Source organism: Scylla paramamosain, chromosome 25 (genome assembly GCF_035594125.1).
Source record: "Scylla paramamosain isolate STU-SP2022 chromosome 25, ASM3559412v1, whole genome shotgun sequence".
NCBI lineage: Eukaryota > Metazoa > Arthropoda > Malacostraca > Decapoda > Portunidae > Scylla > Scylla paramamosain.
In genome coordinates this window covers 8,015,743-8,040,556 of record NC_087175.1, presented here as the reverse complement: position 1 = coordinate 8,040,556, position 24,814 = coordinate 8,015,743, and the positions used below count along the sequence as shown (strand labels likewise).

Genomic DNA, 24,814 nt, shown 5'->3' with positions numbered 1-24,814 from the left:
AGCTCGCCTTTTTTCTCCTCCCCGTGAAAAAAGTCAGAAAACTCATCTAAGGCCTGCAGAAACTCTACGTCTACGCTGTCATCCTCTGCACCACTCGTGTGTGCAGGACTGAAGGTGTCCAGATCATCCAAGGGGTCTGGTAAACACTCTGGAATCTCACCATCCTCGTCTCCAGATGATGAAAGGTCATGAAAGCCACTAACTCTGCACTCAGCAGACTCTGTCTTTTTCTCTAGTTTATCTATTAAATTAGTCAACAAGCAGCTCAAACGGTCATATCCTTCATCTGGAAGCACTGTTTACACTTGCTAGGCCCCGCAACAGCTGGCGGCGGCACACCATCGTCACCCTGTTGTTGAACAAGGCTAATGTCCTCCTTCCGCTTTTTCGTTTCCCCACGAGGAAGATCGTCCTCACGTCTCTGACGTTTTTTGTCCAAAGAGGAGGATGAAGAGGAACTCCTCAGTGTCTCCTGACTCAGGTCCCGGTCCGCCATGATGGAACAACATGGGTGTCTGGAGGCGAGAACCATAATTAGGACGCAAGGTCACATACGATCCTCAGATCGTAACAAATTAACGCCCTGCCTCAAGACGAACTGTAGGGCAGGCAAGCTTACCAGGGCAACTCCTTGGAGAAGCCAGTAACAAAGGAAAACTCCATGAAGAAACAGCTGCAGACCCCAGACTGTGAGGGAGTCAAGTAGACTGAATGAGAGTTGGCAGCACACTGACGGGAAACTGGCGCCACATGCATCTCGTTGACTACCTATGTGATGTCAGTTAAATGACTTGAAGTGAAACTAGATTGTCCTGGCACGAGTACAGAGCTGATGTAACCCAATATGGGGGATCACTGCATTTGGGGGTTTGCCATCACTGAAAATTTCTGGCATTGGTTCTTTCTTATACTGGGGAATGTACTGAACATTTTACAACAAGTTTCATTGGGTTATTCAGTGAGCTGATCTAGTCCAATATGGTGGGTCATCCCTTTGGGGGCTTCTGTTGGGGGTTAGCCACGAATGAAAATTTTTGGCACTGATTGCTTCTTATACAGGGGAATGTACTGAATATTTTACAAGTTTCATTGGGTTACTCAGTGAGCTGTTCTGGCTCAATATAACTGGGTAACCCCTTTGGGGGCTTCTGGCAGGGGTAACCCACCAATGAATATTTCTGGCTTTGGTCATTTCTGATACAGGGCGATGGACTGAACATTTTGCAGCAAGTTTCAATGTTTTACTCATTGAGCTGATCTAGCTCAATTTTTTACTCATACTTTTTTTTGTCTGGCTGGTGTATTTCCCACTAGTGAAAATGTCTGGCAGCCATACTCCAGAGATCTAGAGGTGATGGCAATTAAACTGAAGCTGGTTATGAGTGGTTACCCTTTGGGTTGATCTAGCTGATATTTTGGGTGCCATTTCAGCACTTCAGTAACCACACCCACCAGGGGGCACCCAGCAGATGTTCAGATTCTTCAATTTGGACCCATGGCCAATATTATGGTACACATAAAAATTGGTAACCTTTTCAGCTAGGCTCACCCCTCTGGGCTCTCACTCTGTTCCTCTCTTCAAGTGTGCCACTGTCTCATCCTTAGGTCCATTACTCTCCAGAAAAAGTTCCCTCTCCTCTTGTGTTTTCTGTTTGTTCCTTTCTTTTGCTTTTCTTCTCAGTTCAGTAAGTTTCTTCCTTTCTTCCTCTCTCATTTTTCTTCTCATCCAGATTTCTTTATACTCATTACTAGCTTCCATGCATTTGCCAATGCTTCTTTAGCTGTTGTTTGGGATTTCAGTTTAATTTTCATTGGTCTACTATTTCCTTTTTCATATTTTCCAATCCTGTACACCTTTATTTCATCTCCAACTTAATATCATCTTCATTCATCACACTCAGTACTAATTGAGCCATTTTTTCTCTGATCCACTTTTCTTGTATACCAATTTGTTATCTCAATTTCTTCCAGGCCAATCACTACGCTTATCTTTTTATCTATGGTTTCTCTTGCCAGATGTTCCTTTTCTTCTTATTACTTTTATGACCTTTGTCAAACCTTTACTCCTCTGGTCCTTCACTATCTCTAATAGTCTTTTTTTTTTTTTTTTCTCCCAGCTCCTCACACTTATTGACAGATCTTTCTGCCATTTCCTTAACTCGTTCTTTCTGCCATTTCCTTAACTTGTTCTTGACTTTCCTTAACCTGCTTTTCCCTGTTTGTGTCTTGGATTTCTATCTTTTTATCCTTTCCTCCAGCATACTTAGTTACATTTCCCTAGATTTTATTGTTTCTTCCAAATCTCCCATTTTTGTCACCAACATCTTGATTTGGTTTTTCTTATTATCTATTTTGTTTCTGCAGCACTTTCTCTTTATTATCCAATTCCTTTTTTAGCGCATAATTATCCTGATTTGAACTTATTTTTAACCTCTACGTCTCTTACCTTCTCCCAGATCTCATAAACTTTTGCCTCTAGCATGATCAATTTCCTTGCATTCAAGTTTTTCTGTAAATGGCTGTCTTCATCTTCAAATCCACTAAAGTCTAATACACTCCCTGTTGGTGTCCCATTGTCTGCCAGGATCAGCTGATAACTGTAAACATAGATTTCAGCTGACACTCATTACTGACACTAAAAACAATAGTTTACCACCACCTCTTCAATCTTCCTTTCTTCCCAGTTTTTTACAGAACCTTAGGCTTGGGACAACAGTGAGTCATAAACTTCCAGTTATCACAAAAACTAAGTAATATCCTCATCTTTCAGAAGCTCTCGTTGCCTGTCTGTCTGTCTCATGTGTATTTACCTAGTTGTGACATATGGGAATGGAGCTATGTTCATGTATCATCTCTATTATCCCAAAATTTATCCAACTTCATCTTGAAATTATGTATCATTGTTGCTTTGGCCACTTCTTTGACCAACACATTCCAAACTTCAACAGTTCTATATGGAAAATTATGCTTCTTGATGTCCCTCTTGCATATGCCTTTCTTTAGTTTCTTCCTGTGCCCCCTCATGGTTCGCTCGTCCTGCACTATCAGGTCCTCTTTATTAACTTTCTTCAATCCTTCCTTCAATTGAAACATTGCAGTCAAATCTCCTCTTGTTCTCTGTTCCAGGGACATTAGGTCCAGTCTTAACAATCTCTCCTCATAAGGGAGGTCTCTCAAACTTGGGACCATTTTGGTTGCACCTTGTTGTATCCTCTCCAGTTTTTTAATGCCCTTCAGATTCATTGATAAAACCACTGCTGCATATTCTAACCTTGGACAAATCATAGTTACAGTAATTTTCATCACATCCTAATCAATGTATGAAAATGCCATTCTTATGTTCTTAAGAAGATCGTAGGTTTATAAGTGTATTTTCCTAGTTGTTGTTTATGGAAGGGGAGTAATCTCATAGTATCCCATCTCTATATTTATCCAGTCTGGTCTTAAAAGGAAGGACAGTTTTGGCATTGGCAACATCTTCACTGAGTTCATTCCATTTGTTCACACTTCTGTGAGGAAAACTTCTTGTCTCTTCTGCAATTAACTTTCTTCAACTTCTTACTATGTCCCCTAGTACTCTGTGTCTGAATTTATAAAACATTCTTTGTGAATATTTTCCATACTATTTATCATTCTATAGATGTTTATTAAATCCCCTCTCTCCTATTTTCAAGGTTAGGAATTTCCAACATTCTTAATCTCTCTTCATAGGTCAACTTACTCAGCTCCGGAACCATCTTAGTGACTGCTCTTTGTACTCTTTCAAATTTTATAATATTCCTCTTTGTATGAGATCACACCACTGCAGCATATTCCAATCTTGGTCTTATCATGGAAATCAACAACTTTTTTTATCATTCCTTCATGCAAATATGAGAATGCTATTCTTACTCTTTTCAACAAATTCATCGTCTTTCCAGTAATTTTATCAATGTGTCTGTCCAGAGTCAAATTTTCAGTGACTGTTACTCCCAAATCCATTTCTTTTTATTTCTTTAACTTCACACCATCCATCTCATAATGATATTGTATTCTTTTCTTATTCACACAAAACTCCATTACTTTACATTTACTTTAATTGAATTCAATTTGCCAAGATTTACTCCATCTATTTATCTTATTTAAATCATCTTGCAGTACCATACAGTCATTTACATTTTCTACCTTTCTCATCATAAAAACATAAGAACGCAAGAAATAAGGGAAGCTGCAAGAAGCGATCAGGCTTACACGTGGCAGTCCCTGTATGAAATACATATCATCCTTCTCTTAAAGCTCCCTATCTTCCTAGCACTAACAACATGATTACCGAGTTCATTCCAGTCATCTACCACTATTTGAGGACCAATTTCTTCCTATCTCTCTCCTAAAACCTAAATTTTTCAAGCTTGAATCCGTTATTTCTTGTTCTATCCTGGTTGCTGATCCTAAGAATTTTGCTTACATCCCCTTGTTAATACCTCTTATACCACTTACGACTTCTATCAGGTCCCCTCTTAATCCATGTCTCTCTAAAGAATGTAAATTTAACCATTTCAATCTTGTCCTGTAAAGAATACTCCTCATCCTCTGTATCCTAATATACCTATATACCTAATATACCTGTATCCTAATATACCTATATCTTTCCTGTAATGTGGGGACCAGAACTGCAGTGTAGTCTAGTTGAGGTCTGACCAGCACCTATATACCTAATATACCTGTATCCTAATATACCTATATCTTTCCTGTAATGTGGGGACCAGAACTGCAGTGTAGTCTAGATGAGGTCTGACCAGCACCAAGTATAATTTTAATATTACTTCGGGCCTTCTACTTTTAGCACTCCTAAAAATTAATCCTAATACCATGTTTGCCCTGTTTCTGGCCTCTATGCATTGTTTTTCTAGACAGAGTTCAGAGCTAACTATAACTCATAAATCTTTCTTGTACTCTGTACCTACCAGAGTTTCATTATTTAATGTGTACCTATTGTGTGGGTTTCCTCTACCTATGCTAAGTACTTTGGATTTGTTGATATTAAACTGCATTTGCCATCTGTCCATCCATTCATTCATCCTATCTAAATCTGCCTGCAAGGCAATGGCATCCAATTCTGACCTAATTAATCTACCTATCTTTGTGTCATCCACAAACTTGTTAACATCACTACTAATTCCACTATCCAAATCACTGATATATATATTAAAAACAACAATGGCCCTAATACTGATCCCTGTGGCACCCCACTAATTACATGACCCCACTCAGATTTCGAGCCGTTTATTACAACTCTGTCTCCTGTCGCTTAGCCATTTCCTTATCCAGCTTAACACCCTCCCCATCTATCCCATGTGCCCTAACCTTTCTCAGGAGCCTTTAATGGGGTACCTGACTGTTCTAATTCATTATATTGTTGCCTTAAAACTTCTTCATCTGCCCCTACTCTCTTATACATACTTTTCTTCTGCCCTATATAATGCTTTAACCTAGCAGTCATCCATTTAGGGTCATTTTTCTGTGATCTTATTGCTCTGTACTGGATGTTTGCTAACTGACCTGTATGCAATTTACGAAATATTTATACAACTTGTCTACATTTACCTTACCTAATCCCCTCATCTCGGCCCCTTCCATCCTCTCCACTCCCTCATCTATTCACCTCAACCTCACCTCTCTCATTTCAGCATGACCTGACCTTCCAACATACACCTCTCTCTCTCTCTCTCTCTCTCTCTCTCTCTCTCTCTCTCTCTCTCTCTCTCTCTCTCTCTCTCTCTCTCTCTCTCTCTCTCTCTCTCTCTCTCTCTCTCTCTCTCTCTCTCTCTCTCTCTCTCTCTCTCTCTCTCTCTCTCTCTCTCCCCCCCTCCGTCCCTTCCGGACACATCTTCCCTCCTCTTGTCTTACACCCTCACACCTCACCTCACCTCTCTCCTCCAGCCTTATACTCTCTCAACTCCATCCCGGACCTGACCTCACCCTGCATCCGTTGCCAGTCAACTCCTTGGAGGTACCTTTTTAATTCCTCAAAATTGCTCTCCTAAAGTCAGGTATTTTACTAGTGTTTTTGCTTCTAAAAGTTTCTTCCCATTTTTAATTGTACCTAATTTCCCAATGGTTACTGTTATCTAGCTGTCCTCCAACCTCTACCTGCGTGACTGCTTCCTCCCTGTAAGTAAGAATTAAATCTAGAATGCTGTTCCCCCTTGTGGGTTCTACTTCTTCTTCTTCTTCTTCCCAGCTTTTCCCTATTTGGGGTCGCCGTTGTGAATGAGCCTTCTCCACGTATTTCTATTGTTTGCCATCTCTGGATTTATATTCTTCCCAAGATCTCCGTTTATGCAGTCAGTCCATCTTCTTTTGGGCCGTCCTCTTCTTCTAACTCCCTCCACCTCCATTTCCATGATCTCCCTTCCTACGTGGTCTTCGCCAACTCTTCTTCTCAAGTGTCCATACCACCTCAACCTTGACTCCTGGATCTTCTTGGAGACTTCAACTACTTTCACCGTTCCTCTTATGTACTTATTCCTAATTCGGTCTGTTCTGTTGACTCCCACCATCCATCTCAACATCTTCATCTCCACTACATCCATCTTCCTCTCTTCAATCTTCTTCAAAGGTGCTGCTTCTAGCCCATACATCAAAGCAGGTCTAACGACTGCTTTGTGGACTTTGCCCTTCACTCTTACTGGTACCCTTCTATCGCATATCACACCCGAAACTGGGTTCTACTACTACCTGTTTTAAAAAAATTATCCTGAATTACCTTAAGAAATTCCTCTGCTTCCCTGTTACCCACCATCAGGCTCCAGTCAATATTCCTAAAATTAAAATCTCCTACCACACTTACCTGACTGTACCTGCCTGCTCTATTTATTTCCTGCCACAGTGAGGTGTTAACTTCCCTTGTACTGTTTGGTGGCCTGTACACTACTCCGAGTAGTACCGACTGTGGTCCTTCCTTAATATCTACCCATATCAACTCTGTTTTGCTATCTGTTTTTAATCTACTGTTGATACAACACTGTAATGTGTCCCTAATGTATAGCGTGACACCGCCTCCTCTCCTGTTTTCCCTGTCTTTATAGAACAGTGTATAACGATCTATCTTAACCTCTGGATTAAATACTTTTCCTGACATATCTAAGCAAGTTTCTGTTAAAGCAATGATATCAAAGTTCTCAACACATGCTATTCCTCTAAGCAAGTCTATTTTATTCAAAATACTTCTACAATTTGTGTAGTAAACACTTAAGCTATTTCTCATCTTCCCTGAGCTAGTTACCTTTCTGGATTTAATTAATTTATCCTTCGTTTTGACCTCGTAACCCCTTCTTCCCTCCTGACTAACGAAAGAAAGCACTGGAGTGGAGTTACCTCCCGCTCAAGTGTTCCGGCTAAAACCCAAACTCCCTGGCGTGATAAATGCACTCCATCCCGGGCGTACAAGGTGTCCCTATCATAGAAGAGGGCCCAGTTGTCAATGAACATCCATCCATTACTCTTACAATGATTCGCAAGCCTGCGATTCACTGTAATAGCCCTGGACAGCCACTCAGCATCAACTCCCCTCCTCGGCAAGACACCACACACCACAGGGATCCCTCCCTTGTCCCTAATTCTATCCAAAGCCTGTCAAAACCTCCCAAACAGTTCCTCACTCCTGACCCTACCAAGGTCATTCCCTCCCGCGCTAAGAAAAACAGTAGGCTTAGTCCCATCTTTTTCCAAATACGTGTCTAACCTATCAGCTACATTTCCTATCCCAGTCTCCGGCAAAGATATCCTCGATGTACGCTTCCTATCTCTGGCACAAAACACACTAATTGCCTAACCTGGCTATCACCAAACACAAGCACTCTACCTTGGGGCAGGGTAACTGCATCTGCCCCCTCCTTGTCTCCTCCCACCATGTCCAACTCCTCCTCTTTCACTTCCTTCAGCACACTGAAGGGATTCTTCATCTCCACACAAGGCGCCCTGAGGACCTTCAGCCTTTTGGCTCCCCTGCACACAACCAACCACTGCTCCTCTGTCGCCTTACTAGGTAGGGTGATGGTGGGGCACAACCCTCCCATAGGTGCTGAGATCCTCTCACAGAACTCAGCCTACAGGTCTGAGATCCTCTCACAAAACTCAGCCTGCATCTCCAAGATCCTTTGATGGATCTCAGCCTCCACCTCTGAGACCTTTGCAATGAAGGCCTTGAGTACAGGAGAACTAACATAACCAGATGACTCAGCAACACAAGGAGCCATGTCTACACTAGCCAGCTGTATTAGCATCAGCTCACTGCTCACTAACATCAGTTTAGCATAATCTGCAAATAAGTTCATATAACTATGTATTTCTTTATTTATGTCATTCACATATATTACAAACATTATCGGCCCCAACACTGACCCCTGTGGGACACCATTAGTTACTTTCAGGCCAAGATTAATTTTGGTCTTGTATTACAGTTCTCATCTCTCTATCATCTGAATAATCCTCCATCCACTCCAGCAGTCTTCCAGTTTTTCCATAATTTTTTATCTTTCATAGCAGTCTTCGGTGTGGTACTTTGTCAAATGCTTTCCTTGTGTCTAAATAGACTCCATCCACCCATCCACCTCTCCTGCACAATATCAACTACCCTTAAATAAGAGGACAATAAGTTCATGGAGCATGATCTTCCCCTCCTAAATCCAAATTGACAATTTACCAAAACTTTTCTCTTTCCAAATGTTCCATCCTTCTTTCCTTTGTTGTTCTTTCAGATAGTTTTCGTACAACACTAGTCAAGGACACTGGTCTATAATTTAGTGGGTTTTCCATATTTTCTCCTTTGAATATTGGTGTGATATTTGCTCTCTTCCAATCTTTTGGTACTCTTCCCAGTGATAGTGATGTCACCACTACACTGAATTTTATCACCCAGTTGTTCTCTGCATTCCTTTAGTATCCAGTTTGATGCTCCATCTGGACCAGTTGCTTTATTTACATCAAGTCCTTCCATCAACTTAAGTATTTCCTCTGTACTTGTATATTCCTCACCAGCTTTTCCCTTCCAGCATCAAACTCTCCTTCCACAGTAAATACCAATTTAAACTATTGTTCATAACCTCTGCCATGTCCTGTGCATCCTCATAGATTTTTCCTTCAACTCCCAATCTTGATACACCTTCCTTCTTCTTCATCTTCCTATTAATATGTCTAAAGAATAGTTTGGGTTCATTTATACACTTACCTATTATATCTCTTTCATAGTTTCTTCTCTCCATTCTCATTATCTCATTGTACTTGTTTCTAGCATCAATATATTCCTTCCATCTGCTCTCAGTTTTTCTCCTCTTCCATCTATTCCAAGCATATAACTCACAATTTCTAGCCTCTTTGAATTTTGTATTGAACCATTCTTTACCCTTTCTACATCTTGTTCCTCCTTTAGGTACAAATTTCTCCACAGCAGAATTACATATTATAAATTAATTCCATTTTTCCTGAACATCTGCATGTTCAAAGTCTTTCCAGTCCACGGCAACAAAGTACTTTCTTAATTTTTCAGTCAGCATTGCTATATTTAAACCTTTTCTCCTTATAATTTTCATCATTGATTACATTTCAATCAGCACATGATCACATTTACCTAGTCCTTGGTAAACATTAAATTAAGCCTTGATGATTTATCTCTTCCTCTAAATCTGGTATCACAATCAACCCATTGAGTCATGAAGTGTTCCACTACCCAGTTTAATAGTCTATTATTCCATGAGTTCTCACTTCCAATAGTTGTCAATGTCTTCCAATTTATCTCCTTACAATTAAAATCACCAACAATAACTATATCACTACTTTCCATCTCTGTCTTTTCAAGACCTTTCAACTCATCTACCAACATCTCTTCATGCTCTTCTCGCCAAGCATTGGTCATAGGTGGCACATACACTCCTACATAATTCATTATCCTTCCATTTTCACTTTTAATCATCACTTGTAGAATTTCAGACTGGTCTTCACTTTTTATTATCTTCTACAGTTCAGCACATTTTTTAGTCAGAATGATCACTCCCCCTCCTCCCTTGTCACTTCTATTTCTCATCCATAAATCATATTTATCATCACCAATGCCAGGAGTTCCCCATTCATTTTTCCATTTTGTCTCACATAACACAACACTGGTGCAGTTCTGTTTGATAACTCATTTATTTGCATCTTCTTTGACATTAATCCATTTACATTAGTATAACATACTTTACTTACTGTTTGACATACCATTTCTTTATTCTCTTATTTCTTACTCTTCAGAAAAACTTCTCTTCTGTTTTTTTAAGCCTCATTTACCAGCTCCTTTTGCTTCAGCCTTTCAATCTCATCCTCCTTATCCCTGTTTATCTATACATTATTATATTTTTCATCTCCAGACAACCTCCAAGGCCCATTAATTACCTCTTCTGCTTGTACTTGTGTTGCAAACCTTATTCTTATAGGTCTCATTTTTTCTTCTTCATATTTTCCAGTTCTATGGAACCCTTCCACTTGCTTTACTTCCTGACTGTCTTCACCCATCACTTTCTCCAGAAACTTATTCAACATTTTCTTTTTCTCTCTTTGAATTCTGCTTACTATTTTCTCTTCCTATAAACCAAATACAATTAATTGTTTATATTTTTCTACCGTGTCTCTCACTTACTTTTTCTCTTCTTTAATAACATTTACCACTTTGTCTCAGATTTTGTTTCTCATTTTCTTCTTGTTCTATTATTTTCTTTACTAATTCTTCTTCAAATTTTTTTTCATTTAACCACTTATTTTGCTTCATTTCCACATAATTTACACTTGCCTTCATTTTCTCATTTCCTTTCTGAACAGTTTCTTCTTTTCCCTTTATTTGTTTCTTCAAACAGTGATTTTCCACCTTCTCATTTTTATCCTCCATATCAATTAACTTTGCTGTAATAGTCACTAATTCCTTACCTGTCTCCTTCTGGTGTGCCTCCAATGTCTATATTCCATCATTTCTTCCAGTTGCAAAATTTTTCTGCACTGCAGTCTATAATTTAGTTCTCTTTCTTCTCCAGTAATACCTTCAAAGGAACCCCTTTCTTTTGGGGTACTGCCCTCCGTCATGTTTGCCCAAACTGTAAACAAACCAAACCAAATTTTTCTAGAGACAGGATAATTTTTTTAAATTTATTTATTTATTTTTTTTATTTATTATTATTTTTTTTTATGTTAACACTGGCCAAGGGCAACAAAAATCCAATAGAAAAAAAAAGCCCACTGAGATGCCAGTCCCAGAAAAGGGTCCAAACCAGTAGTCAAAAATTGAAGGATAAGTGTCTTGAAACCTTCCTCTTGAAGGAATTCAAGTCATAAGAAGGTGGAAATACAGAAGCAGGCAGGGAGTTCCAGAGGTGGACAGAATAGAGGTGAGAAAAAGAAGAGTCGTGCAGCGAGGCCGTTGGAAGAGGGGAGGCATACAGTTAGCAAGATCAGAAGAGCAGTTAGCATGAAAATATCGGTAGAAGACACCTAGAGATACAACATTGTGGCGATGAGAGAGAGAGGCTGAAGACTAAGTTAGAGGAGAGGAGTTGATGAGACAAAAAGCTTTTGATTCCACCCTGTCTAGAAGAGCGGTATGAGTGGAAACTCCCCAGACATGTGAAGCATACTCCATACATGGATGATTAAGGCCCATGTACAGAGGTAGCAGTTGGGGAGTAAGAAAAACTGACAGAGATGTCTCAGAATGCCTAACTTCATAGAAGCTGTTTTAGCTAGAGATGAGATGTGAAGTTTCCAGTTCAGATTATAAGTAAAGGACAGACTGAGGATGTTCAGTGTAGAACAGGGGTGACAGTTGAGTGTCATTGAAAAGGAGGAGATAGTTGTCTGGAAGGTTGTGTCAAGTTGATAGATTTTTTTTTTTTATGTAGGAGGGATACTGGCCAAGGGCAACAAAAATCCAATAGATAAAAAATGCCCACTGGAGTGCCAGTCCCATAAAAGGGTCCAAAGCAGCAGTCAAAAATTGAAGGATAAGTGTCTTGAAACTTCCCTCTTGAAGGAATTCAAGTCATAGGAAGGTGGAAATACAGAAGCAGGCAGGGAGTTCCAGAGTTTACCAGAGAAAGGGATGAATGATTGAGAATACTGGTTAACTCTTGCATTAGAGAGGTGGACAGAATAGGGGTGAGAGAAAGAAGAAAGTCTTGTGCAGCAAGGCTGCGGGAGGAGGGGAGGTATGCAGTTAGCAAGATCTGAAGAGTAGTTAGCATGAAAATAGCAGCAGAAGACAGCTAGAGATGCAACATTCAGGTGATGAGAGAGAGGCTGAAGACAGTCAGTTAGAGAGTTAGAGGAGAGGAGTTGATGAGAGGAAAAGCTTTTGATTCCACCCTGTCTAGAAGACCAGTATGAGTGGAACCCCCCCAGACATGTGAAGCATACTCCATACATGGACGAATAAGGCCCTTGTACAGAGTTAGCAGCTGTGGGGTGAGAAAAACTGGCGGAGACGTCTCAGAACGCCTAACTTCATAGGAGCTGTTTTAGCTAGAGATGAGATGTGAAGTTTCCAGTTCAGATTATAAGTAAAGGACAGACCGAGGATGTTCAGTGTAGAAGAGGGGGACAGTTGAGTGTCACTGAAGAAGAGGGGATAGTTGTCTGGAAGGTTGTGTTGAGTTGATAGATGGAGGAATTGAGTTTTTGAGGCATTGAACAATACCAAGTTTGCTCTGCCCCAATCAGAAACTTTAGAAAGATCAGATGTCTAGCATTCTGTGGCTTCCCTGTGTGAAATGTTTACCTCCTGAAGGGTTGGACGTCTATGAAAAGACGTGGAAAAGTGCAGGGTGGTATTATCAGCATAGGAGTGGATAAGACAAGAAGTTTGGTTTAGAAGGTCATTGATGAGTAAGAAGAAGAGAGTGGATGACAGGACAGAACCCTAACCGTATTCCAAGACGGTCAGGAATACGAGTAGGGTGTTGCACAATTGCTCTAGGTCGTGGAGGATAGCAAAGTTGAAGGCTAGTTCACCAGGATGATCAGTGAAAGCAGAGGAAAGCCAGAGCTGGTGGTGAACATTGAAGTCTCAAACAATGGAGATCTCTGCAAAAGGGAAGAGGGTCAGAATGTGCTCCACTTTGGAAGTTAAGTAGTCAAAGAATTTCTTATAGTCAGAGGAGTTAGGTGAGAGGTATACAGCACAGATAAATTTAGTTTGAGAGTGACTCTGTAGTTGTAGCCAGATGGTGGAAAACTCGGAAGATTCAAGAGTGTGGGGATGAGAGCAGGTTAAGTTATTGCGCACATAAATGCAACATCCAGCTTTGGATTGAAAATGAGGATAGAGAAAGTAGGAGGGAACAGAAAAGGGGCTACTGTCAGTTGCCTCAGACACCTGAGTTTCAGTGAGGAAAAGAAGATGGTTTAGAAGAGGAGAGGTGGTGTTCTACAGATTGAAAATTAGATCTTAGACTGTGAATGTTGCAAAAGTTAATGAAGAAAAAGTTGAGGGGGGGTGTCAAGACAGTTAGGGTCGTCAACAGAAAGGCAGTCCGACCTGAGGACATTTATGGTCCCCTCCCCAGATGGGGACTTCGAGGCTGGTGTAGGAGTCGCCATGATAATTTTGAAATTTTTGAGTGAAGGGTGTGTGTGTGTTATTAGGTGCTTGTAGTTTTGTGTGGAGAAAGAGAGTTGTCTTTTGAGGGCAGGCTGTGACTGTCCCCTTGTATTGTGACACAAAGGGAAACATTCCATGAGGTCACAGCTGGGTTTAATGATAAGTTCACAGCATCCCTTGAATAGTGCTTTAGACCTCACTGGGAGTAATTATCATTTTGGCAGGTGTCTACTGCCTCCTTTTCATATGGAGGAGATGGAGGAATTGATTTCTTGAGGCATTGAACAAAACCAAGTTTGCTCTGCCCCAGTCAGAAATTTTAGAAAGATCAGAAGTCAGGCATTCTTTGGTTTCCCTGCGTGAAATGTCTACTTCCTGAAGGGTTGGGCATCTGTGGAAAGATGTGGAAAAGTGCAGGGTGGTATCATCAGCGTAGGAGTGGATAGGACAAGAAGTTTGGTTTAGAAGGTCATTCATGAATAAGAAGAGAGTGGATGACAGGATAAAACTCTGAGGAACACCAATGTTAATAGATTTAGGAGAAGAACACTGACCGTCTACCACAGCAGCAATAAAACGGTCAGAAAGGAAACTTGAGATGAAGTTGCAGAGAGAAGGATAGAAGCCGTAGGAGGGTAGTTTGGAAATCAAAGCTTTGATATATCCAAGGCAACAGCAAAAGTTTCACCAAAATCTCTGAAAGAGGATGACCAAGACTCAGTAAGGAAAGCCAGATGATCACCAGTAGAGCGGCCTTGACTGAACCCATACTGGCAATCAGATAGAAGGTTGTGAAGTGATAGATTATTAAAAACCTTCCAGTTGAGGATAAATTCAAAAACTTTAGATAGGCAGGAAATTAAAGCAATAGGGCAGTAGTTTCAGGGATTACAACAGTCACCCTTTTTTAGGAACAGGCTGAATGTAGGCAAACTTCCAGCAAGAAGGAAAGGTAGATGTTGACAGAGAGCTGAAAGGGTTTGACTAGACAAGGTGCAAGCATGGAGGCACAATTTCGGAGAACAATAGGAGAGACCCCATCAGGTCCATAAGCCTTTCGAAGGTTTAGGCCAGCAAGGGCATGGAAAACATCATTGCAAAGAATTTTAATAGGTAACATGAAATAATCAGAGGATGGAGGAGAGGGAGGAACAAACCCTGAATCATCCAAGGTAGAGTTTTTTTTAGCAAAGGTTTGAGCGAAGAGTTCAGCTTAAGAAATAGATGTAATAACGGTGGTGCCATCTGGTTGAAATTAAGGAGGGAAAGAAGAAGCAGCAGCAAAGTTCAATATTGGAGATATTTTTGGCTAGATGCCAGAAGTTACGAGGGGAGTTAGATCTTGAAAGATTTTGACAATTTCTGTTAATGAAGGAGTTTTTGGCTAGTTGGAGAACAGACTTGGCATGTTTCTGGGCAGAAATATAAAGTGCATGAGATTCTGGTGGTGGAAAGCTTAAGTACCTTTTGTGGGCCACCTCTCTGTCATGTATAGCATGAGAACAAGCTGTGTTAAACCAAGGTTTGGAAGGTTTAGGTTGAGAAAAAGAGTGAGGAATGTATGCCTCCATGCCAGACACTATCACCTCTGTTATGCACTCGGCACATCTAGACAGGTCTCTGACACGTAAGCAGTAGTCATTCCAAGGAAAATCAGCAAAATACCTCCTCAGGTCCCCCAACTAGCAGAGGCATCTTCGCTTAGGGGGATCATGAGGAGGGATTGGAGCAATAGGACAAGATACAGATATGAGATTGTGATCGGAGGAGACCAACAAAGAAGAGAGGGTGACAGCATAAGCAGAAGGATTAGAAGTCAGGAAAGGTCAAGAATGTTGGGTGTATCTCCAAAACAGTCAGGAATATGAGTAGGGTGTTGCACCAATTCCTCTAGGTCATGGAGGATAGCTAAGTTGAAGACTAGTTCACCAGGATGGTCAATGAAGGGAGAGGAAATCCAAAGCTGGTGCTAAACATTGAAGTCTCCAAGAATGGAGATCTCTGCAAAGGGAAGAGAGCAGAATGTGCTCCACTTTGGAAGTTAAGTAGTCAGAGAATTTCTTATACTCAGAGGAGTTAGGTGAGAGGTTTACAACACAGATAAATGTTGCAGAAGTTAATGGAGAAAAAGTTGAGGGCGGTCTCAAGACACTTAGGGTCGTTGTCAGAAGGGCAATCCGACCTGGGGACGTTTGTGGTCCCCTCCCCAGATGGGGACTCCGAGGCTGGTGTAGGAGTCACCATGATAACTTTGAAATTTTGAGTGAAGGGTGTGTGTGTGTTATTAGGTGCTTGTAGTTTTGTGTGGAGGAAGAGAGTTGTCTTTAGAGGGCAGGCTGTGACTGCCCCCTTTTGTTGTGAGACACAAAGGGAAATGTTCAGTGAGGTCACAGCTGGGTTTAATGATAAGTTCACAGCACTCCCTTGATCCAGTGCTTTAGACCTCACTGGGAGTAATTGTCATTTTGGCAGGTGCCTACTGCCTCCCTGTTTACCACCTAAGTATTCCTGTGTCTTCATAACATATCTTGTTCCACCATGAGTGATTTGTGTTATTTCTTCCTTCTATATGCAGAGAACTAGAAAACACATCCTATCAGCTCCACCTCCACCATGTGTGTGTGTGTGTGTGTGTGTGTGTATTTACCTAGTTGTATTGTACAGGGCATGAACCAAAGCTCATTTTGTCCCATCTCCATAACCATATTTAATCAGTTTCTCTTTAAACATGTGTATACTTTTTGCCACAACCACCTCTTCCTTCAAATCATTCCAGATTTCAATAGTCTGATACAGGAAGCTGTATTTCTTGATGTCGCTTAAATATCCACTCTTCTTTAGTTTCTTTACATGTCCCTTTGTCTGTTCTCTTCCTCCACTATCTGTGGTACCAAATAATTTCTGTCTATTCTTTCTATATTTTTTACTAATTTGTACATTATCAGGTCTCCTCTTTCTCTTCTCTCTTGTAGTGTTGGTAATCCCATCTCTTCAAGTCTTCATAGTTTAAGTCTTTCAATTATGGTACCATCTTTTTTGCTACCCTCTGTATTCTTTCCAATTTCTGCATATCTTATTTTCTATATGGAGCCCAAACTACTGCATATTCCATTTTAGGTTGTATCATACTTGTTATAATTTTCATGATTCCTTTATCTAAATAGTTAAACATCACATTAATGTTTGTTAACAAGCTGTATGTAGAGCCAAATATTCCATTTATGTGCCCTTCAGGTGATAGTGTGTCCTGGATCATTACTCCCAAATCTTTTTCTTCATTATTTTTTGTTATTCTCCCATTTTGTAATTTCATGAAGGTCTCTCTACTTTTTCTTATTTCTAACACCATGCAATTTCTGGCATTAAATTCTAGTTTCCCTCTTTGGCTCCATGCATGTATTTTGTCAATATCCTTTTTTAACTCCTTGCTGTCATTTTCATCCTTTATTATTTTCATTATAACAGTTTAGATCCTCTGTCATATCATTTACATATATTTGAAACATGATATGTTCCAACACAGATCTTGTGGTTTCCCACTTGTCACTTTGCACCAATGTGAATTAGTGTCTATGATTACTGTTCTTTTTTCTCTTCATGCAAAATAATCATCCATTCATCTCAATGTTGCTGCCTTTAGTCCTCTTTCATTATCTAACTTTCACACAAGACTCGTGGGGAACTTTATTAAATGCTTTTTTGAGATCCAGGTGTATCACATCAACTCATCCATCCCTCTCTTGCACTCCATCTATTACTCTTATAAAGGCTTAGTAGATTCATGACACAGGATCTCCCTTTCCTGAATCCAAATTGCTTTTATGTAATTATCTTTTCATCTTCTAAATATTGCACCCATTTATCTTTGATTGCTATTTCACAAAGCTTGCTTACAGTGCTTGTTAATGACACTGGTCTATAATTTAATGGTTCCATTTTATTTCCCTTTTGTATATTGGGACTATTTTAGCTCTTTTCCATTCCCTTGGTACTTCTTCTTTCAACGAGCTGTTGATTATATCCCATATGGGTTCCTCCATTTGTTCTCGAAATTCTTTTAATATCCACCTATTTACTTGATCTGGTTCCATAGTTTTTCTAACATCTAGCTCTTCCAGCAATTTCTTGATTTCGTTTCTCCTTTCTTGTATCTCCTGTTTTCCTTCCCTCATTGTGATACTACTTTTGGTACCACAAAATTGGTTTCCTTTGTAAATACAGATTGAAAACTCTTTTTTTAGTTTACTCATCTCAGTAGTTTCATAAATTCTTCCTTATCTTTTTAACTTGTTTATGTTATCCCTGTTTCATTTTTCTATTTTTGTATCTGTAGAAGAGTTTGGGCTCTTCCTTGCATTTTCTTACTGTGTCACTTTCAAAATTTTTCTTTATACCATATTCTTTCATTGCCTTTCTGTGTTTTCCCTAGTATTTCTGTTAAGTTTTCTCATAATTTTCCTCCATGCTGTCCTTTTTCATTTTTGCTTCACACCTGGCATTATACCATTCATGCTTTCCAACTTTCACTTTCTAACTTGGCACAAATTGTTGCACCCCTTCTCTATACTTGCTAAAAAAATATTTCATTTTCTTACTGCTTTACCTTCAAATAGCTCTTTCCAGTCAATTTTTCCAATTTTGCACTGTTTGTCGTAGCATAGTTCTGTCTCCCAATTCTAAATTGTTCATTCCTGTGCAACACTGTTTCCTCCTGTAGTACTATTTCTATTGTCACATGATCACTTCTTCCCAGTGGACTCAGACAATTTATACTTGGTCTACTTTCTGGGGTTTTCGTAAACACTAAGTCCAACCATAATGGTTCTTCTCCTCTACATCTTGCAGGTTCATTCACCCACTGTTTCATTGTATTCACCATCATGCCATCATGGTATGCACAAGTTCTTTGCTTTATGACCCAACATTTTCTTTCACTTCCATCTCCTCCCAGTTAATGCCACCTACTAAGAGCACATTGTTACTTTTCCTTATCATTTCCTCTATGCTGTTTCTTGTTTCTAGTTGCAAAGTTTTATATCTATTGGTCTCCCAAAATATATACTGTGCTGGCTGCCATTTTCCCTGTTGATATCACTACATCTGTACACTTCTCTCCCATTTCACCCATTAGGCAACTTCCCAGTTTACACTTCACTTCCCCTGCACTATTTTGGAGACAAGTTTCAAGCTCAGCCCCCTCCCCCCCTTGTCCAATCAAAATCTAGGTAAATCCTTGGAGCTGCTGTGAATGCACCCAATCAACTGAGCAGCACGGTGGTGTGTGTGTGTGTGTATTTACCTAGTTGTGTCTTACAGGAAAAGAGCTATGCTCATGCTGTCCTGTCTCCATATCTATAAGCATCCAGCTTAACTTTAAATTCATGAATATTTTTTGCTTGTATCACTGTTTCATCGAAGTTGTTCCATATTTCTATGCTTTATTTGGGAAACCATATTTCTTGACATCTCTTCTACTTGCTGTTTTCTTCAATTTCACTCCATCTCCTCTTGTATCTCTTGAGTCCCAAACAAATAAGTCTTTTCTTTGTCAACTTTATCCTTACCCTTTAAAGCTTTGTATATAGCAGTCAGGTCTCCTCTTTCTCTTCTCTCTTGTAATGATGGAAGCTTCAGTCTCCTTAATCTTTCTTCATAGGTTAAATCTCTCAAACTTGGTACCAATTTGGTTGCAGGTCTTTGGATCCTTTCTATTTTCCTTATTTCCTTTTTATTATGGGGTGACCAAACAATTGTGGCATATTCCAGTTTTGTTTGAATCACATATTCCATCAACTTTTTCATCATCTCTTCATCCATGTAAGCAAATGCCCCTTTTATCTTTCTTAGTAACTCATTGTAACTATTTTGTTCATGTTTTTCTGGTGATAAATTATCACTGATTGTAATTTCCAAATCTTTTTCTTCTTTGGTTTTCTTAATTTCCACTTCTCCCATGGTGTAAGAACTTGTCAATCTTCTTTTGCTTTTTCCTAATTCCATCACCTTGCATTTCTTTGCATTGAATTCCATTTCCCATTTCTTACTCCATTTATATATCTTTAGATCTTTCTGTAATATTTCACAGTCCATATTGTTTTCCACTCTTCAATAATTTTGCATTGTCTGCAAACAGACTTATATAACTGTCAAACTCATCCACCATATCATTGACATACACCAGAAACATTACAGGGGCTAAGACTCCCCTGTGGTACTCCACTTGTAACTCCACTATTCTGATTTTTCTCCCTTTATTACTGTTCTCATTTCTCTATCCCTCAAGAAGTCTGCAATCCAAATCAGTGTGTTTCCTTGCAAATCCCCTATATTTTGAATTTTCCATAGCAGCCGCTGGTGTGGTACCTTATCAAATGCTCTTTTTTTAGGTCTAAATAAACACAGTCTGCCCAACACTCTTTAATTATATCAATTGCACTACTATAAAACTCTAAATTCATGACACAAGATCTTCCACTTCTGAAACCAAATTGTCTGTCAGTCAATGTATGTTTCTTCTAAATATTCCATCCATCTGTTTTTAACTATTCTTTCCACTATTTTTGCCACCACACTTGTTAGGGACACTGGCCTGTAATTCAATGGATCTTCTTTATTACCTCCTTTAAAAATGGGCACAATATTGACTCTTCAGTCTAGAGGAATTTTTCCTTCCTTAAAGAACATACTATAGTATTGTGTATACCTTCTGCCAGATGTTCACAACATTCCTTAAGTATCTGGTTGGACACTCCATCTGGTCCTTGAGCCTTACTTACATCCAAATCTTTCATCATCTTAATTTCACTTATGTCCTCCTGTATTGCTCTCATCACATTGTCTCTGTGCCATGCTCTTTCTCCTTCAAATTTGCTTTCTTTGGTAAGAGTGTGTGTGTGTGTGTGTGTGTGAAATTTAGAACAACCCTGAGAATTGCTAAATAGAATGAGACTGATAGCCAATGAAAATGGAATTATACAAGAGTGAGAAAGGATAAAGCAAAAATGACATAGAATGAATGGGATGGGGGTGGGGAGAGAGGAAATATCACTCCCTTGTCACTCTCTTGTCCCTTATCTATGACACATACAAGGGAGGGGAGGTGCCAAGGAAGAAGGTTTGAGACCAGACAAAAGAGGAAGGGAGAGGAAAGGAACAATGGGAGGAAGGGACTGGGGAAAGAGAGAGAGAGAGAGAGAGAGAGAGAGAGAGAGAGAGAGAGAGAGAGAGAGAGAGAGAGAGAGAGAGAGAGAGAGAGATGGAAGGAGGGAGGATGAGTGTAAAAGATAGAGGGAGGAAGGATATACAGAGGGATGGGGGAGAGGGACAGGAAAGGGAGGAGGTGGAGGGGAGGGAAGGGGGACTGACCAAGTGGCATCACTTGAATGACTGTTTGTGTTTGAATTAGAGGACAAAATTTGTTTGCCATCCCTGTCTGAATTGGGAGCTGTTCAAATTGAACTGAAGGAGCTTTAAATCACAAGGTATGGCTATATCCAATGTTTCAGCAAACCATTTTTGCAAAATAGCCCCATTTTGTATGTTATCTGATCTGTGGCACTATATTTCCAAAAGGTATTGGCATGTGGCAAGTTTAAAGATGGCACCGGATCACCACAATCATTTGCTGTCACATGTAGGTTCTACTGCTATCTACAGCACCTGTGGTACAGTAGTGTGAGTAGTGTACAGGCCATGTCATATGTGATTAGATCTCCTTCCTACATGAGCATTACATAGCACCAACCCTCAACTCACTCCTTGGTCTGAAAAAATCTGCCTGGAGAGTGACTACATGACTTCTCATGTTTTTAAAAGCATAGAATAACTTATTCTGTTTTGACACATTGAAATAAGGGAGAATTATCTTTTGTGACCACTCCTTACTGCAGCTAACAAAACAACTGTGTTCTACTAAGTTGATGTGCCATACCTTAAAAATATACAGGCTTTGATTACATAGAGTTTCATTATAATGGTGAAACAAATAGGAAAAGTTAGCCATATAGCTATTGCTGGTGAAAAGACTGAGTGTGTTGGTGAAAAAATAACATGATGAGGGACACAAGGATGTTTCTCACCACAAACATGGCAGTGGGCTGCCCCAAAATGTTTGTTTTTTTAGTTGTTTGGCTTTAAGCTGAGGATATACCTCTACCCATTGTTATGAGTGGTGCAGTAGAGAGAGAGAGAGAGAGAGAAAGAGATGCGATAAGTGTCCCCCCCCCACCTATAAAAAAAAAAAAAGTGCCTACCTAGTCTTCTTCCCCTATTGATTTTGTTAACTTCCCTTTGCCCCCTCAAGTTGAGTTCAATATATGATGTAGTAGAGAGGTTGACTGTCCCCATAGACTCGTTCAATTTCACCCATCCCCTCCATGAGTGCAAGGATGGCAAGTGTGTAGCCAGCTACCTGCCACCATCCCATTCCTCCCCCCATTCCACTTCCTTCCCTTTGACATGTGACTCAACCGCCATGCTTCTGAGTGCAGGTGACGCCTCTTCCTTTGTTCAGTTGGGCTGCAGGGATTGTTGTGATAAAATATACTCGTACATAGCTCGCTTGAGTGACAGGGCACTGGCATGAAGGTTGAGGGACATAATTTAGTGGGCCATTATTAGTAACTATTGCCTGAGTGTCAGTGGCAGTATGCCCTTGCCTTTGCTAGGTAGGATAAGCACCTGTCACAGATTTTGGCCAAGTGTGACTAAAGTCTTAACCTCTCTGTCACAGCATCCTAGTGGTTTGTGTCATATTGGGAACCTGGGTGTGGTTTTCTGACCATCTCAGGCCCTGTTGTTTGTGGTGTACTTGTGTCAGTGTTTATGTGCCATTAAATATGACTGGCATTCAGAGCTTGATGCTGGGAGCTCTGAAGCTGAAGGACTTCATAATTCTGCATGTGTATGGCTGTCTGTATTCCTCCGGGGGACTGCATATAGACTATTCATGTGCAGGAGGATATAATATTCTGTTGGACATGGGTTTGGCTCATCATGTGGGAGGTTATCCACAGAATATAAGCTTCATCCCTGTGTGTCTTGCCACTGTCTTAGCCGTGCCTCCATAGCACATGGGTTGTGATTCTTTCTCAGCAACCACAACCAAATGGCTAGAATTCTCACCAACATGAGCATCATCTTTGATGAACTAGCAACTTGCTCCTCTCTGAAAAAAAAACCAACTGGGAGAAAATAACTATATGGCAACTCGTACGTTTGTAAAAGCATAGAATAATAAATTCAGTGTTTGACATACTGACATAAGGAAGAGTTATCTTTTGTGACTGCTTATTGTCTTGACTAGCAAAACAGTTGTTTGTTTTAAACATAATGTTCTACAGAGTTACTATGCAATGCCTGGAAAATATACAAGCACTCTTGAGTGATAGTTAGATAAGAATGGTGAAAGAAATTAAAAAAAATAAGCCATGCAATTGTGAAGTAAATCATGTGAAATTAATGAGAAATCATAGCCACCTTTACCTATTTATTAAGCCAATTGTTGCTCATGTTTTGTCACTACTTGTACCCTGAGGAAAAATGTAAATAACAGGTGTGGTGGATGTGGTGGTTTACTATAGTGTTTATTTGCTTATGCTTTGCTAAATTGCATTCCCCCACGTAATACAATTACTATTATTCATATTAAGGTGATCTTGACAGCAAAATGAATTGGGTGTGGTGATTTGATGCTTAGGATGCACTGCACACCACCACGGGTTCCTAATACTCTTGTCTTTAGATGTGCAGATGAACTATTTTTCTGGTTCCATATTCATGAAGCAGTCATATCAAGTTTTACCTATGAAGCATGTAATAGGACAAAATGGCACATTCATGCCTTACTGCACATCTCATAAATCCACATGGAATGCTAAGTCAAGGGGTCTGCCCTAAGTAGCTTATGACAGACACTCCCACTGCCAAGATGGCTGTCCCACAACATCTCCAGCATTTGAATTATTGCCTAGATAGAATGTTTTGAATGAACTTAGTGATAGAAAACTTATCAGATATTGTTTAGACTGTGCATGTTCTCTATCATCAATTTAGTGAGTGACTCAAAGGAGAAATCCACATAGACCCAAAATGAAGGTGATCATAACACATATCTTGCTACTGGGAAAATTTAGTTATGCCATCCTTGACACCAAATAATTTGAAAACGGTGTTTGTTTACATTGCTGCACTCTTATGGGATCACATTTACCTTATTTCAAAGAAAATATATTTATAGAAGCTATAAATTAGTAGAAAATGGTATCTTTTGCTTCATTTCTTAGTATTTGAAATAAAGTAAGCACTACCTATAATAGACAGTCATGATAGTTTCACTCAAGTCATAAATCGTGACATAAGACTAATGATGGATGTTCTAGTTATGATATGCATCTGCATTAGCTGTGACACATGTCATAACTTTATGAAGAATATGGCCCCTGGTGTGGTCTTTGTTGTGTTCTTGCATTAGTAGAATGAAACATCAATGAAGAACACAGGGTGACAACCATAATGGACTGTAAATGCATGAGATCTATCCCATGGTAGTCTGTACTATACTAGGTGGCTTTCACTGGATCTGGTGAATAAGGACTTCCTAGCCACTCTTCACATGAACTGCCATCTCTTTATTTTTTTACAACTTTGAGGGGCTTTATCTAATACACCACATCACAGGAATATAGTACAACTGATCATCATTGAATGTGAATTTCTATAACAGGATTTTTGTCTAAAGTAATCAAAACATGCAGAAAAAAGTCTCTTCTTATGCAACCAAGATCCACTCTAATGTGACTTTTCACATTCAGAACACTTACCAGCCCTCTGCCATGTCTATATGGTTTGCTCATGAGTTATAGTGAAATAAGACTTGCAAGTTACTTGTTCAGATTGAATGACTTTTCACTGAATTGGGTGTATCTACTCGTCATTTCGAGTAACTCATGTAAAGAAGTATCACAGGTGAGTAAATGGGAAGCTGGAGAGAAGGCAGTGATAAGAAGGGCCTTTAAAATAAACAAGTCAACTATTTCCAGTGTCTTTTTGGTGATAAGGTTGGCTAATAACGGGCTTAAAAGGGGGGACTGTGAGGGGGCAAAGAAGGAAATGAGGGGTTTAAAGAATCCTTCTAATGTGATATTTCTCCAGTGTGCAGCCTTGCAGAAGAAAATGGCAGAGTTAGAGAAAGACCAACTATACAGTAAAAAGCTGATT

General features: G+C 39.8%; 1 protein-coding gene across 3 annotated transcripts in view; it reads left to right on the top strand.

The window, feature by feature from the left end:
* LOC135113197 (cytoplasmic polyadenylation element-binding protein 1-B-like) overlaps positions 1 to 24,814 on the top strand; it is a 272,466-nt gene that overhangs the window by 118,913 nt on the left and 128,739 nt on the right. The window lies entirely within an intron of this gene.